The sequence below is a fragment of the Mobula birostris genome, chromosome 1, assembly GCF_030028105.1.
Source record: "Mobula birostris isolate sMobBir1 chromosome 1, sMobBir1.hap1, whole genome shotgun sequence".
NCBI classification, from domain to species: Eukaryota; Metazoa; Chordata; class Chondrichthyes; order Myliobatiformes; family Myliobatidae; genus Mobula; species Mobula birostris.
Genome location: NC_092370.1, coordinates 128,484,967 through 128,501,078, shown reverse-complemented (window position 1 = coordinate 128,501,078; position 16,112 = coordinate 128,484,967). Strand labels below are relative to the sequence as shown.

General features: G+C 38.9%; 1 long non-coding RNA gene across 1 annotated transcript; it reads right to left on the bottom strand.

The window, feature by feature from the left end:
• Window positions 1-6,016: 6,016 nt before the first annotated feature.
• Window positions 6,017-11,357, bottom strand: LOC140205031 (uncharacterized). Its single transcript, XR_011887737.1, has 3 exons — window positions 11,289-11,357; window positions 10,504-10,574; window positions 6,017-6,080 (listed from the first exon to the last, which is right to left on the bottom strand). It is a non-coding gene; the product is annotated as an uncharacterized lncRNA (long non-coding RNA).
• Window positions 11,358-16,112: the final 4,755 nt, after the last annotated feature.

Sequence of the window (16,112 nt, the reverse complement as noted above, 5' to 3'; positions counted from 1 at the left end):
GTATATTGCATATACTACAAGTCAGAACTAATGGGAAAACACAATAAGTTACAGATGCTGGAATCTGGAACAAAAACACTAGATTCTGGAAGATCCTTTGGTTGTGATTCTATACTATGATGGACTAGAAATGTTAACATACATTTTTTGCCTCCACGGGCATTGCTTAGCGCCCACTGAGTTCTTCCAGCATTCTGTTTTTGGATTTTTTGTGTGTCTAAATAGCAAGTTTCAGTTTCTAATACTGTAACTCTGTATAAAATAAACATTTCTACTGGTGTTTGCAACACAGGCAACATTATCAATCTCTTACCTATATGTGTGTGTTTTTATTTTCAGGTTTACCCAAGAAGATACGTAACATTTAAAGTGTGATATACTGTATGGAAAGGAACACAAATCAATTTAATAGTTTTTTCTTTATATTAACACTTATGTAATATTGAAAGAGTAATTCTATCTGTTTACATTTTCAGCATTTAGATGAGAGTTATATTTATATGTAAGAAGCGGTTCATTTTAAAGATATGTAGTTTTCTTATGTTTGTATATAATGTTGTCTATCCGCTGCTTTGAGTCTGATTCATCATATCTTCACTCTGAAGTCTGCAGTGCTGAGAAATGGGACAAGCAATAAGTCAGCAGTATATAAATACATACATTGTTTTTCTCCATAGTCTGTGTTCATTTTTCTACTGATATCACATGTTGTGTACATATTCATTGTACTGTGTTTTTCCTGCTATTTTGTTATCTATCAAGACAAATAAACAGGGTGGAGCTTGTAGCCAAAAATCCTTTCATTATAGCTAACAACGCACCAATAACAAATGTGGCTTATAATGTGCGGCAAAGGTCATACTGCATAGTTCTCAAAGGTATATGCACAATCAATGTAAACTATATTTTCTTTCCTCTAAAATCACCAACACACATTCATTTTTACAGTACATTTTATCAATTAACTGATTACATGCTGTACAATATAAAATTATGCTTGTAACTAATTGAAACTAATCAACATTCCAATATTAATTAAACAAATCAACAGTAAACAAATCTGATACTGTTAAACCCAGTGAATGATTTCACCAATAGGCTTCACACATGAAAGATTTCATTTCTTGTACTGAAGAATTGCATTAGCAATACATTATGAGTACAATGTATCACATGCACTCCTCAGCATCATTATTAACTCCTAAGTTTACATCCTCTATTAAATATAACTGCAATTATACATTGTTTCCAAAACTCAGCCTCCCATTTCACACCTTGTCTATATTCTGCTGAGCTGTCTGAGGTAATACAATACAGCTGTTTCTCTAGACGTCCAACTTAACCTGAGCTTGGTATAGGCCATTTAGCAGTAATGAGTAAAAAATCTCAGCCACACCATGCTCTTTATATCTCCAGTGAAGTGAATGCCTTCAATCATCTAAATGTATCACACTGCAGAAGAACTGCTGCATCATATTTCCAGTGAGATGGCTTCAATATTCTGACCTCCTTTACTACATGTATGAAGTTTGCTTTTTCTTCCTGCGACTCCATGGTTATTCCCAGGTGCTTCTGTTTCCTTCCATGTCCTAAAGGTGTACACGTTGGTTAACTGGCCATTGTAAATTGCCACTAGTGTCTAGGTAAGTGGTAAAATATGGAGACGGGAGAGGAAGTTGACAGGTATATGGAGGAATTTAAGGTGGGGGGGGTTATATGGGAGGCAGGGTTTAGGGGTCAGCACAACATTGTGGGCTGAAGGGCCTGTACTGTGCTGTACTGTTCTATGTATGAATTCCAGCAGAACAGCAGCAGCCAGGCCGGCTCTGAGGCTCAGTAGAGAAGAGTAAAGCCAGGCAGAGCAGTAGTGATTGTTAGGGGGATGTACAGGAGATATTGTGGCCACAAAAGAGAAGCCAATCTGGTTTGTTGCCTCCCAGGTGCTGGGGTCCAGAATATCTCAAAGCAACTGCAGGAGATTCTCAAGAGGGAGGATGAGCAGCCAAAGGTCTTGGTGCATATTGACACCAATGACAAAGGTAGAAAAGGGGAAGAGGTTCCACGCAGTGAGTATAGGGTGTTAGGGAAAAGGCTGAAGAACAGAACCTCCACGATAGTAATAGATGGATTACACCCAGTGCCAAATGCTAGTCAGGGCAGGAGCAGGCTGATGGTACAGCTGAATGAGTGGCTGAGGAACTGGTGCTGGAGACAGGGTTTCAGATTTCTGGACCATTGTGATCTCTTCTGGGGATGGTATGACCTGTACAAAAGTGAATGGTAACACTTGAACAAGAGGGGGGCCAATATCCTTGTGGACGGTTTGCTAGAGCTGTTGAGGAAGGTTTAAACTAAGTTGGCAATAGGATGGAAACTGGATTGATAGGGCTGAGTTTGGGACAGTTGGTATACAAGTTGATGCATTGTTTAGTGAGACCTCAAGAAAGGATAGGCAGATGAAAATTGCAGTGGTATGAGTTGAAGTGTAATATGGGAGCAAAATCAAAAATGGTGATGAATACAGGACTGAAGGTGTTGTATTTGAATGCATGTTGTACTTGAATGCACACAGTATACAGAATAACAGATGAATGCACAGTTAGAGATCGGCAGGTATGACATTGTGGGTGTCACTGAGACATGGCTGAAAGATCATAGTTGTATGCTTAACATCCAAGGATACACATGGTATTAAAAGGACAATCAAGGAAGCAGAAGGGGTGGGTTGGCCCTGTTGGTAAAAACATTATATTAAATCCTTAGAAAGAGGGGAGATAGGATCAGAAGATGTAAAATTCTTGTGGGCAGAATTCGAAACTGCAAGGGTAAAAAGACCCTGATGGAAATTATATACAGGCCCCCGAACAGTAGCCAGGATGTGGGATATAACTTTCAACAGGAAATAGAAAAGGTGTGTAATAAGGGCAATGTTATGATAATCATGGGGGATTTCAATATACAGGTCAATTGTGATTATCAGGTTGCTGCTGGATCCCAAGAGAGGGAATTGGTAGAATAGCATTTTAAAGCAGCTTGTGGTTGTGCCCACTAGGGGAATGGCATTTCTGGAGTGGGTGTTGTGTAATGATCCAGATTTGCTAAGGGAACTTAAGATAAAGAAACCCTAGTGAGGCAGTGATCATTGGATGATTGGATCTCATTGAAACCTATCGAATGCTGAAAGGCCTCGATAGAGTGGATGTGGAGAGGATGCTTCTTCTGGTGAGTGAACCTAAAACCTGAGGACATAGCCTCAGAATAGAGGGACATCCATTTAGAATGGAGGTGATGGGGAATTTCTTTAGCCAGTGAGCGGTGAATCTGTGGAATTCATTAGCTATGGAGGCCAAGTCATTGGGTATATTTAAGACAGAGTTTAATAGATTCTTCATTAGGCAGGACATGAAGGAATAGGGGAGAAGGCAGGAGATTGGGACTGAGAAGGAAAATGGATCAGCCATGATGAAATGATGGATTAGACTTGATGGGACAAATGGCTTAATTCTGCTCTTATATTTTGTGGTCTTATGATAGAATTCACCTTGCAGTTTCAGAGGGAGAAGATAAAGTCAAGTGTATCAGTGTTACAGTGGAGGTAGCAGGAATTACAGAGGCATGAGAAAGGAGCTGGCCAAAGTTGATTGGAAGGGGTTACTAGCAGGGATGATGGCATAACAGCAATGGCTGGAGTTCCTGGGGGCTACTTGGACGGTGAAGTACATCCCAGAGATGAAGAAGTATTCTAAAGGGAAAATGAGGCAACCATGGGTGAAAAGGTAAGTCAAAGACAGCATAAAAGAAAAAGAGAGGGCATATAATATAGCAAAAATTAGTGAGAAGTTAGATTAGGAAACTTAAAAAAAAACAGAAGGCAACCAAAAAAAATAAGAATAGATGAAATATGAAGATAAGGCAGTCAAGAATATCAAAGAGGATACTAAATGTTTTTCCAGATACATAAAGAGTAGAAGAGAGGCGAGAGTGGATATTGGACCACTGGAAAGTTATGCTGGATAGGTAGTAATGGGCATCAAAGAAATGGCGGACGCACTTATTAAGTATTTTGCATCCACCTTAACTGTAGAAGACACTAGCAGTATGCCAGAAATTCAAGAGTATCAGGGCACAAAAGTGTGTGTGGCTGTTATTACCAAGGAGAAGGTGCTTGGGAAGCTGTACCATCTGTTCACCTGGACCAGATGAAGTAACATCCCTGGTTCTGAAAGAGAGAGCTGATGAGATTGTGGAGGTATTAGTAATGAAGTTTCAAGAATCACTAGATTCTGGAATGGTACTGGGGGTCTGGGAAATTGCAAGTCATCCTCCACTCTTTAAGACGGGGAGACAGAAAAAAGGAAATTATAAACCAGTGGTTGGAAAGATGATGGAGTCCATTATTAAGTACGAGGTGCTGAAATATTTGGAAGCACATAATATAGGCCTGGTTTCCTCAGCCTGACAAATCTGTTGGAGTTCTTTGAGGAAATAACAGGCAGGATAGACAAAGGAGAGTCAGTGGATGGTGTTTACTTGGATTTTCAGAGGGTCTTTTGTTGTGTATTTAATATTTGAATCATATTGAAGTTGATTAACAGGAGTCCATAGTTTTCCAGGAAAGATTCTGACTTGTAGAGAAGATGGGCTGATTGGCAGGAGGCAACGAGTTGGAATAAAAGGTGCCTATTCTGGTTGGCTGCTGGTGTTCTGGAGGGTTTGGTATTGTGGCTTCTTTTCACATTATATGTATGATGGAATTGATGGCTTTGTGGCCAATTTTGCGGAGCATACAAAGATAGATTGAGGAGCAGGTAGTGTTCAGGAAGCAGGGAATCTGCAAAAGGACTTCAATTGGGAGAATGGGAAAAGAAGTAGCAGAAGGAATATAGTGCAGGGAAGTGTTTGGTCACGCACTTTGGTAGAATAAAGGCATAAACTATCTTCTAAAGGGGGAGAAAATTCAAAAATCAGAGTTGCAAAGGGACTTGGGAATCCTTGTGCAGGATTCCCTGAAGGTTAACTTGCAGGTTGAGTCAATAATAAAGAAGGCAAATGCAATGCTAGCATTCATTTCAACAGGACTAATATATAAGAGCAAAGATGTGATGCTGAAGTTTTATAAGGCATTGATCAGACTACACTTGGAGTATTATGCCCAGCTTTGGGCCCCTCATCTAAGAAAATATCTGCTGGCATTGTGGAGGGTCCAAAGGAGAGGTCATGAGAATGATTCTAGGAATGAAAGGGTTAATGAATGAGAAGTGGTTGATGGCTCTGAGCCTATACTTGCTGTAGTTTAAAAGAATTGGGGGGGGGGGTGTGACTTATTGAAACCTATCAAATATTGAAAAGCCTAGACAGAGTGGATGTGGAGACGATATTTACTATAGTGGATGAGTATTGGGCTAGAGAGCACAGCATCAGAATAGAGGGATGTCCATTTAGAACAGAGATGAGAAGGAATTTATCTAGCTAGAGGGGGTGAATCTATGGAAGCCATTGCCATGGACGGTGGTGGAGTCCAAGTTGTTGAGTATACTGAAAGCAGAGGTTGTAGGTTCTTCGTCAGTCGGGGATCAACAATTACAGGAGAAGGCAGGAGAATGGGGTCGAGAGAAAATATCCACCTACTCCTGCTCCCATAAACAGAAAGTCACATAACTGAGAATGTATCTCATTCTGCAAACTACAAGTCAGATTTATTAAAAAGTATACAGCATGGAGAGCGAGCATATTTTGTTACAGTTCATGTCAAAACAATAAAAAGTATTTAAATTCTTGTCAATAATATTACATTTGTACCAATATCAGAAAAGTCTTTATTATAGAGAATAGCTTGGAGAGAATTCATTTAAATACATTCTTATGCAACATACACTTCATTTAAACCCTTTTTTTTTAGATAATCTCATTCACTACATTAATATATTTTAAAGTACAGTGACACATCCCAGTCTTGTAAATAGAAATTTTTATACAATTGAACTGAATACCATGATGATTCATTCAATTTAATAACAGCTTTATGTTTCACTCATTATGCGAAGAACTGTAGCTTTTCTCTGTAGTCCTGTAGTATTTGTCTGGCGTGCAAAGGAAAACGTTAATATTTACTGCACAGAATGACAAAGTATTTAATTTTCTTAATACGTACATAGTGAAACTATCAAAGATGCATCAATAATTCATTCATTTAATAAGGTGGCTGTACTAACTTTAGCATAAAGATGATCCAGAGTCTCCCAGTGCTAGGTCTTGCTCTTTTTTTGGGGCCTTTTGCAAGATACAGATGTAGCTTTGGGTCAGGGACTTGAGAAGATATCATCAGAAATTTCATTACTACCAAATGCTAGTGCAGGAAATTAGCACCCTGACACAGTTAGAAATGTCAGCTCATGGTAACGCAAGTGCCAGTGAAAGGGACAGCACCCGGGGCAAGCTTCTTTCCTGGTTTTGGTGAATAAAAGTTTCAAAACCCTTGCAGCCCATTTATGCAAAGAAAACTGACTCCTTCACTCAAGTAATCAATAAGCAACCCAAATGCCTGCCAAGATATACCTTTACCATCAATACAAGGAGTCCTCTCTACTGTGTGGTATCATTTTGCACAGCATCATCATATGACTGTCTACTTTAAAGAGAAAGCTGTTTCTAGGGAAGCTGTAACTTGATTCTCACATAATACAGCTTTTGCAGCAATGATCCAAGTTCAAGTGACTTCCACGCTGGCTCCGACAATTAATTGCTCCACAATGAAGAGATTGGCAGGCACAAAGATCACATTTTAATAATACAACTCATCTCCTGCCATATATTACTCTTCATTTATTCCCCTAAAATGAGGATTTTCTGACCTTCTTCTGTTCAAACACTAGCAAAGCCAACAAGATCAGACCCACCAACAAAAAGTCAAGGGCTGGTCCATGAGTTCCGGGAAGCTCATGTCCGCATGAATTGTTGACAACAAGGTATCTCACAATGAACAAAAATAGGTTTCCACCATCTTAGCAGGGGCTACTTGAAAAACTCTTGTAAGGTCAAGGGTGTTTTTTTTGTCTTTTTCTTTACCTTTTTCTTAGCCAATACTTCAGGGTCAAAATGATTGGCTTCCACTTTATTTTGATACAGTGGCAAAATGGTCCAAAGTAACTAGAGGTTAAGCTGTTGTACAGACCTAACATTCACATTCATTCATTCTCCCATTCTCATTCATTCTCTCTCCCCCCCCACACACACATGCACAGTACATCTTAAATCACTGGATCCAGTGAATCACTGAGTGATAAAGTAACTGACTATTATGTTATATTTGGAATTGAAATCCATACCTTACCACTTTTGAAACTTTGACCCATAACTTCTATGCAGGTTTAGCCTGCATTGGTATAGTAGTTAACTGGACAATTTCAGTATTCTTATAGATTAACAAGATGTTGGAAAGCCTGTTAAAGTTAAGTGTTTTTTCCCCACCCGTGATATTTCGTGTAATGATGTTGCTGAGATCATAAAAGCATCTGTTTATAAACTGATTCTAGGCCTCTAACTTTTCGATGTAGTATTATTCTGACATAACAGCCAAAAAGATTATACCTGATCTTTACTGGTCAGTCTTTATTACCTGGCTGAATATGTTTCCCAATGGCTATATGTTGGCAGTAACCATTCTTCTAAGGTACTAATCACATTGAATATCAACAGAATTGATTAAAATAACTAAACAAAACCCTCAATATTCAAAGTAGAAAATATTCATTGGCGGCTGTGACATGCAGTACAACAAACTAAACTTTGAATTTCCTTGATCTAAAATAGATGTCCATTATGATAAAAAATGTCTTTTTTTGCCTTTGGCTTAAAATACAACACATGCTGTTCTTAAATAAGACATAGAAAACATAGAAAACATAGAAAATAGGTGCAGGAGTAGGCCATTCGGCCCTTCGAGCCTGCACCGCCATTTATTATGATCATGGCTGATCATCCAACTCAGAACCCCGCCCCAGCCTTCCCTCCACACCCCCTGACCCCCGTAGCCACAAGGGCCATATCTAACTCCCTCTTAAATATAGCCAATGAACTGGCCTCAACTGTTTCCTGTGGCAGAGAATTCCACAGATTCACCACTCTCTGTGTGAAGAAGTTTTTCCTAATCTTGGTCCTAAAAGGCTTCCCCTCTATCCTCAAACTGTGGCCCCTCGTTCTGGACTTCCCCAACATCGGGAACAATCTTCCTGCATCTAGCCTGTCCAATCCCTTTAGGATCTTATACGTTTCAATCAGATCCCCCCTCAATCTTCTAAATTCCAACGAGTACAAGCCCAGTTCATCCAGTCTTTCTTCATATGAAAGTCCTGCCATCCCAGGAATCAATCTGGTGAACCTTCTTTGTACTCCCTCTATGGCAAGGATGTCTTTCCTCAGATTAGGGGATCAAAACTGCACACAACTCCAGGTGTGGTCTCACCAAGGCCTTGTACAACTGCAGTAGTACCTCCCTGCTCCTGTACTCGAATCCTCTCGCTATAAATGCCAGCATACCATTCGCCTTTTTCACCGCCTGCTGTACCTGCATGCCCACTTTCAATGACTGGTGTATAATGACACCCAGGTCTCGTTGCACCTCCCCCTTTCCTAATCGGCCACCATTCAGATAATAATCTGTTTTCCTATTTTTGCCACCAAAGTGGATAACTTCACATTTATCCACATTAAATTGCATCTGCCATGAATTTGCCCACTCACCCAACCTATCCAAGTCACCCTGCATCCTCTTAGCATCCTCCTCACAGCTAACACTGCCACCCAGCTTCGTGTCATCCGCAAACTTGGAGATGCTGCATTTAATTCCCTCATCCAAGTCATTAATATATATTGTAAACAACTGGGGTCCCAGCACTGAGCCTTGCGGTACCCCACTAGTCACCGCCTGCCATTCTGAAAAGGTCCCGTTTATTCCCACTCTTTGCTTCCTGTCTGCTAACCAACTCTCCACCCACACCAATACCTTACCCCCAATACTGTGTGCTTTAAGTTTGCACACTAATCTCCTGTGTGGGACCTTGTCAAAAGCCTTCTGAAAATCCAAATATACCACATCCACTGGTTCTCCCCTATCCACTCTACTAGTTACATCCTCAAAAAATTCTATGAGATTCATCAGACATGACTTTCCTTTCACAAATCCATGCTGACTTTGTCCGATCATTTCACCGCTTTCCAAATGTGCTGTTATCACATCCTTGATAACTGACTCCAGCAGTTTCCCCACCACCGACGTTAGGCTAACCGGTCTATAATTCCCCGGTTTCTCTCTCCCTTCTTTTTTAAAAAGTGGAGTTACATTAGCCACCCTCCAATCCTCAGGAACTAGTCCAGAATCTAACGAGCTTTGAAAAATTATCACTAATGCATCCACTATTTCTTGGGCTACTTCCTTAAGCACCCTGGGATGCAGACCATCTGGCCCTGGGGATTTATCTGCCTTCAATCCCTTCAATTTACCTAACACCACTTCCCTAGTAACATGTATTTCGCTCAGTTCCTCCATCTCACTGGACCCTCAGTCCCCTACTATTTCTGGAAGATTATTTATGTCCTCCTTAGTGAAGACAGAACCAAAGTAATTATTCAATTGGTCTGCCATGTCCTTGCTCCCCATAATCAATTCACCTGTTTCTGTCTGCAGGGGACCTACATTTGTCTTTACCAGTCTTTTCCTTTTTACATATCTATAAAAGCTTTTACAGTCCGTTTTTATGTTTCCTGCCAGTTTTCTCTCATAATCTTTTTTCCCCTTCCTAATTAAGCCCTTTGTCCTCCTCTGCTGAACTCTGAATTTCTCCCAGTCCTCAGGTGAGCCACTTTCTCTAGCTAATTTGTATGCTTCTTCTTTGGAATTGATACTATCCCTAATTTCTCTTGTCAGCCACGGGTGCACTACCTTCCTTGATTTATTCTTTTGCCAAACTGGGATGAACAATTGTTGTAGTTCATCCATGCAACCTTTAAATGCTTGCCATTGCATATCCACCGTCAATCCTTTAAGTGTCATTTGCCAGTCTATCTTAGCTAATTCACGTCTCATACCTTCAAAGTTACCCCTCTTTAAGTTCAGAACCTTTGTTTCTGAATTAACTATGTCACTCTCCATCTTAATGAAGAATTCCACCATATTATGGTCACTGTTACCCAAGGGGCCTCTCACGACAAGATTGCTAATTAACCCTTCCTCATTGCTCAAAACCCAGTCCAGAATAGCCTGCTCTCTAGTTGGTTCCTCGACATGTTGGTTCAAAAAACCATCCCGCATACATTCCAAGAAATCCTCTTCCTCAGCACCTTTACCAATTTGGTTCACCCAATCTACATGTAGATTGAAGTCACCCATTATAACTGCTGTTCCTTTATGGCACAGATTTCTAATTTCCTGTTTAAGACATGGGTGATCTGGAAATAATAACAATTGTGATAATTTTTAACATTCAGCTCCAAACTCCCATAACATACCTTTAACTCGATGTTCTCTTTTTGATTTCTTGTTTAAAGCAGCAACTAAAGCAGAATTCTTCTTCTCTAACCTTTAAATTAAACAACATGATTAAAATGATTTGTTAAAATCTGAATTTTAACTGATCAGTTTCCCTTTAGACACAAGTTGTAATTTCCTCAGTTATCTGTTCACAAATTATCAGAATGTTTTGAGTATACAATCTCATTCGCATTCCAGAACTAGAAAATGAAAAATTTTATTTTAGAAGCAAAATGCAGAGTGTGGGAAGAATTAGTATTTAGACAGGGAGGCAAAAGATCAGAAGGGCATCCAAACAGATCGGCTGCCCACCTTAAAGAGGTGAATGAGGGGAAAATCTTACTGGAATCAAGCTATGTGTGCTTTTATAAAACCTTGGCAGAATTCAGCTACATACGTATTGTGCAAGTGGTGCTGAGGTCCCTTGTTACAGATGCAGTGACATGGTGTTGCACCCCGATACATCTCTTAAATGAACTTTTTCACAAAATTTGTATGATAAAATATCAAGATTAACAATGAATGATTTTCTAATTGTGGGGAAGTGTGGGGGAGATAACTCTTGATTGATTGTACAACAGTTGTTTTAATGTAAACCTGAGCCTAATGGTTAATATTCTTAAGCTATAGACCTTTCTCCTCCCCACCCCCAGCCCACCATTGTATTTAGAGAATGAATAAGCTTGAATCTCTAAACTTAAAAGCCTGACTTTAAATGTTATTTGGTGTTCTTTTGCTCAGTTAAATACAAGGTTAGAGTTACCCAATAATTTGCATATTAAACATCCAGAGCCTTTGATCAGCAATCTGAACTGTTTCATTCAAGCCATCGATCTGTTTGAAAAGAAAGCATATTTTCAAGGACAAGGATAAAGGATTAACAAAACTCCCAACAGTTAGTCAACATTTTAGCATACAGTATTCTTGGTCAATGAGTGAGTCATGTATGAAGGTAGCTGAGAGAAATATTTAGGGGAGAGGAATTCCTGCAATGTTCTTGGAATGCTCTTTGGAGCATTATATTCCATTTCAATTCCCAAAGAACAAGTACCACGCAGTAAATCAGAAAAATTGAAAAGAAATCTCATTGCTCCTGAACATGGGTTGCCACAGTAGTGTAGTGGTTAGCATAATGTTATTACAGCTCAGGCTATAAAAATACAGAGTTCAATCCCAACTCCCTCTGTACGCCTTCCTCGTGGAATGCATGGGTTTTCTCAGGGTGCTCCAGCTGCCTCTCACAGTCCAAACACGTAGCAGGTAGGTTAACCGGTCTTGTAAATTGGCCTGTGATTTGGTTAGGTTGTCGGGGGGGGGGGGGGGTGTTGCTGGGCAGTGTGGCTCAAAGGGCATATTCCGCTCTGTATCTCTAAGTAAAACTACTTTAAAAAATGGATCAGGCACAGAGGTCAATGGGTTCTTCAGCCCTTAGATCTTCAAGATCTTAGTCTTAGCATTTGAAAATCCAATTAAGTTAAAGCTACATCTCATCTGAAGGTTGCACTGTCATTATTCATATTTCTCTAGAAAAAAAAATGAAGAATTACATTTCTTTAAGGCTTTGCTAATAGCCGTTTCCATTGAACCTGTGTCAAATTATACAGTTGTCCACAACAGAAGGCCCAGAGAAATTCACTTTATAGTTAACAGTCCAGGAATTGACTAATTAACCTGTGATGGAATTCTCCACAGGATTTTCAATACATTTCCTACAGGCTTTATACATTAAAATTAGCTACAGTGACATCACAGATTAAAGCATCACATACTTAACAAGAAAAATATTGATCAGTTCGAATAGAATCATTGTTAATCAACCTGTGATTGCTACTATATTTATAAAGATATACTTTTTATTGAACTAGCAAATTAAAATAACTAGTTGTCCCTTGACCTGTTTTTTCAATTCTTTGCTTACTTGGAAAATTAAGTTTATAACAATTACTTAAGATGATACAAAACACTGAACTTGCTCAACAAAAATGCTGAACGATGTTAGAACTACCTGCAAAAGATTGTGCCCTATTGGCCTTTATTTGTATGGCTTCCAGGATTTGAACTGTCATTTCACTTGTGAGAAAATGACCCTTCTAAACCACTACTAATTTATAGATGAAACGAAAGCTTTAATAGTTGAATTTCTAGGAAAGCTTAGGGTATGGAACCTAAGCTGACACAGGTATTATATATTCACGTCACCATTAACTGCCAATCTTATTAATTAATGAATTAGAATTTAGAATTTATTTAAATCTTATATTCATACCAGAACGTGAGTGAGTAAAGATCTTTGTGTTATGACTCTGTCACAATGTATAGACGTGTGACCTTAAAAGTCTAATGGTTTGTAGAAAGAAGCTGTCCCATTCTGGCTTTAATGCTGCGGTACCGTTTGCCAGATGGAAACAGCTGAAATAGTTTATGGTTGGGGTGACTGGTGTCCCTGATAATCTTCCAGGGCCTTCTTTCTGCACCTGCTGCTATAAATATCCTCAGTGGAGGGAAGTTCACATTCACAGATGTGCTGGGCTGTCTGTACCACTCTCCGCAGTGTCCAGCGATCAAGGCTGGTGCAGTTCCCGTACCAGGTGGTGATACAGCCAGTCAGAATGCTCTCAATGGTCCTGCTGTAGAAGGTTTTGAGGGTTTGGGGGCCCACACCAAAAACTTTATAGAGATGAAAATAATGAACCATATGGGGTTCCAAAACCTCAAATATCAAGAAGTCATATAACATAGAACATTAAAGCACAGTTCACGTTCTATGGCCCACAATGCTGTTTTGGCCCTTTAACTTACTCCAAGAATAATCTAACCCTTCCATTTTTCTATCATCCTGTGCTTATCTAAAAGTCCCTTAAATGTCCCTAATGTATCTGGCTCATTATTATTTTAATTTTAGCATTAGGAAAAGCAAATCACCACCTAACCTGAAGTCCTGCTCTTCTTCAAAAAAATTAAAATCTGGCCTTTAATTTTTCTGGTAATCCCGATTCATCTGAGCCAAAACAATTACATTTCAGGCAGCTATTTTACAGCAACTTCCAGTTGTCTGAACAGCTGACTAAATTTGTTTGATGGTCCAATTTTACATTTCCTACACTAAGGAGGACGACAAAAGTAGTTCATTAGATGAAAATTGCTTTGGAACATCCTAAAAGTGTAAATTATGGGAGTTTCTTGGTTGAAATCAGAAAACCTTTGAAATCCATCAGTAAAGACTCTCCCCATCCGAGACATCGAGGATGTGGCCCAGGAGCCTGAAGACCCATACTCAGCAATTTAAAAACAGTACTTCTTTCTCTCCTTCATCAGGTTTCTGAGCATTCCATGAACACTACCTCATTATTCATCTTTTGTCCAATTTACTGATTTCTGTAACTGATAGTGATTTTTATGTCTCGCATTCTACTGCTGCTGCAAAACAACAAATTTGATGACATACGTCAGTGATAATGAACCTGATTCTGATTCTGATCCACAGATGGATTCTTAATCCAACTACTGAAAATACTTGATACTCCTGATACTTTTCTGAAAGCTTACGCAAACTCTCATTTGTAAATAATGGTTGATAATCTATTTATCAAAAACATACCAATCCTACAAACGCTGTACAACTTTTATAATGGCAAACAGTGGCAGTGGTAATCATCAATCACGAAGTAAAGTCTGATACCGTATGTCTGCACATTATAAATCCTGGGTGCAGGAAAAGAAATGATTCTACAGGGGGTGCATTTGATACAAGCTGGAATAAATCTAATAACTTACAGTAACTCAGACTGAAGAGAAAAGCATGAACAGTTGGGCAAATATTCGAGTAGTGGGAACAGTTACCTCATACCTTGCTTTGCAGTTCATTCACACATGTGTGGAGCTCAATATTTTCTGCCACAAGCAATTTAAACTCATCTGATGACTTCCCTTGATGATTTACTGCCTGAAAATTAAAGACAATGGGTTCCAATTGCAAACTTTATCTCATTTTATTTTACCTGATATGTACTGTAAATTATTATGGTGATTTAATATTACTAGTGATTGTTGTAATCCATAGAAAAAGGATTCCAAGAATTACGCAGTTATATAATTTGTGTTTCTATAATCTGTGATTATGTTCACAAAATCTGTTACAGAAGTAAACCCTTTCTAATTTCATTGGGAAGGCAACTAACGTGGGAGCTGCATGTTCTCTGTTTCTTAACTATAAGCAGAAACACAAATAAAGCATCATCTTTTCATCATACTTAATCCCCCAAATTAAATAATTCCCATATTTTTCATTCATCCTTAAATGTACAGATCCGGACAGTTTTAACAAAATGCTTACTAGAACATTAACTGCCTTGTACAAAATTTAAACTGTAAGCTTTGAAAAGCATTATTCATATATGATCTTGTATCACAGGAAGAAGGGGCACAAAAACCACACAGGTGAATCAGAGCAGAAATGAATTCAGCAATAGACAAACATGAAAATAGTTTTTAAAGCAGTCTAAATATTATCAAAGAATGTGTTATCAGCTTGACAAGCAAAAAGCCCAAAATGCTGTTCAAAATTGCAGTTAAAAGATAGTTATACACCAGTGGGTTTTGTATAATGGCTACTAAACAAACATAAAAAAATTGTAAATGTGAGAATGAATGTGTTAAAGCTATCCTCAAATTTATTCCAATTTTCCAGTAAAGTTTGTAAACTACTTTTCACATGAACTTTTGTTTGGTGGGGGTGGGGGGGTGGGGGGGAATGACGACTCATCTTTATTCACTGATTGTGTTTCGGTTTTCATGCTGAAGTACATTTCATTTGGTCCTGTTTGGTACACACACTGTCCTCTACTGGAATAAGGCTGCATATACAGTTATTTACATCATTCAAAAAATCAGTTACTATATTAATTGAAGAAATAAAATATCATGAAGTAACTTGTTTGGAAACAAACATGGATGATATTCAGCTGATAAGGAGGCTCATTTAGCACAGCTGTGATGATGTGCAGCAGTAGTTTGTGTGATAATCTACAAAAAAATAAAAGTATGCACACCCCTGATGACTACACAAGTATCAGTCTGTACCACTGTAATATTTCCATGTACCTGTTGCAAGCTCGGATTCTGAGCTGTAGCTGATTGTCACAAATCTCAGAATCCCAAACCAGCAGATTACAATATGACAGATTAATTCTGTGATGGGTTCCTCACAAACTTGGAGACACAGGGGACTGACGCATATGCTGCCTGAAATGCTGAGTTCCTCCAGCAGCTCATTTTTCAATCCTTAGGAACTTTATCCTGCAAAGGTACAGGCCTCTGATGTTTCATTCATGCCAGTTGTTCCTTTGCTTTCTACTATTCAGTTCCGCAGGTCTTAAAACCACAGGCATTGAAATGCTGCCTTGATACCATGAATTCAGTTCCTTTGTTGTTTGTATAATGTCCACAAAGAAATCTACAGTCTACTGGTGCGGGCAAAATCAGTGAGCAGGTCATTGATAAGTGCAGCTTAATAAATCTGCTAAACACTTTGGTAATGCCTGAATGCAGTAATTAGCTAGATCAGAATTCACCCACTTTTTGTTGACGG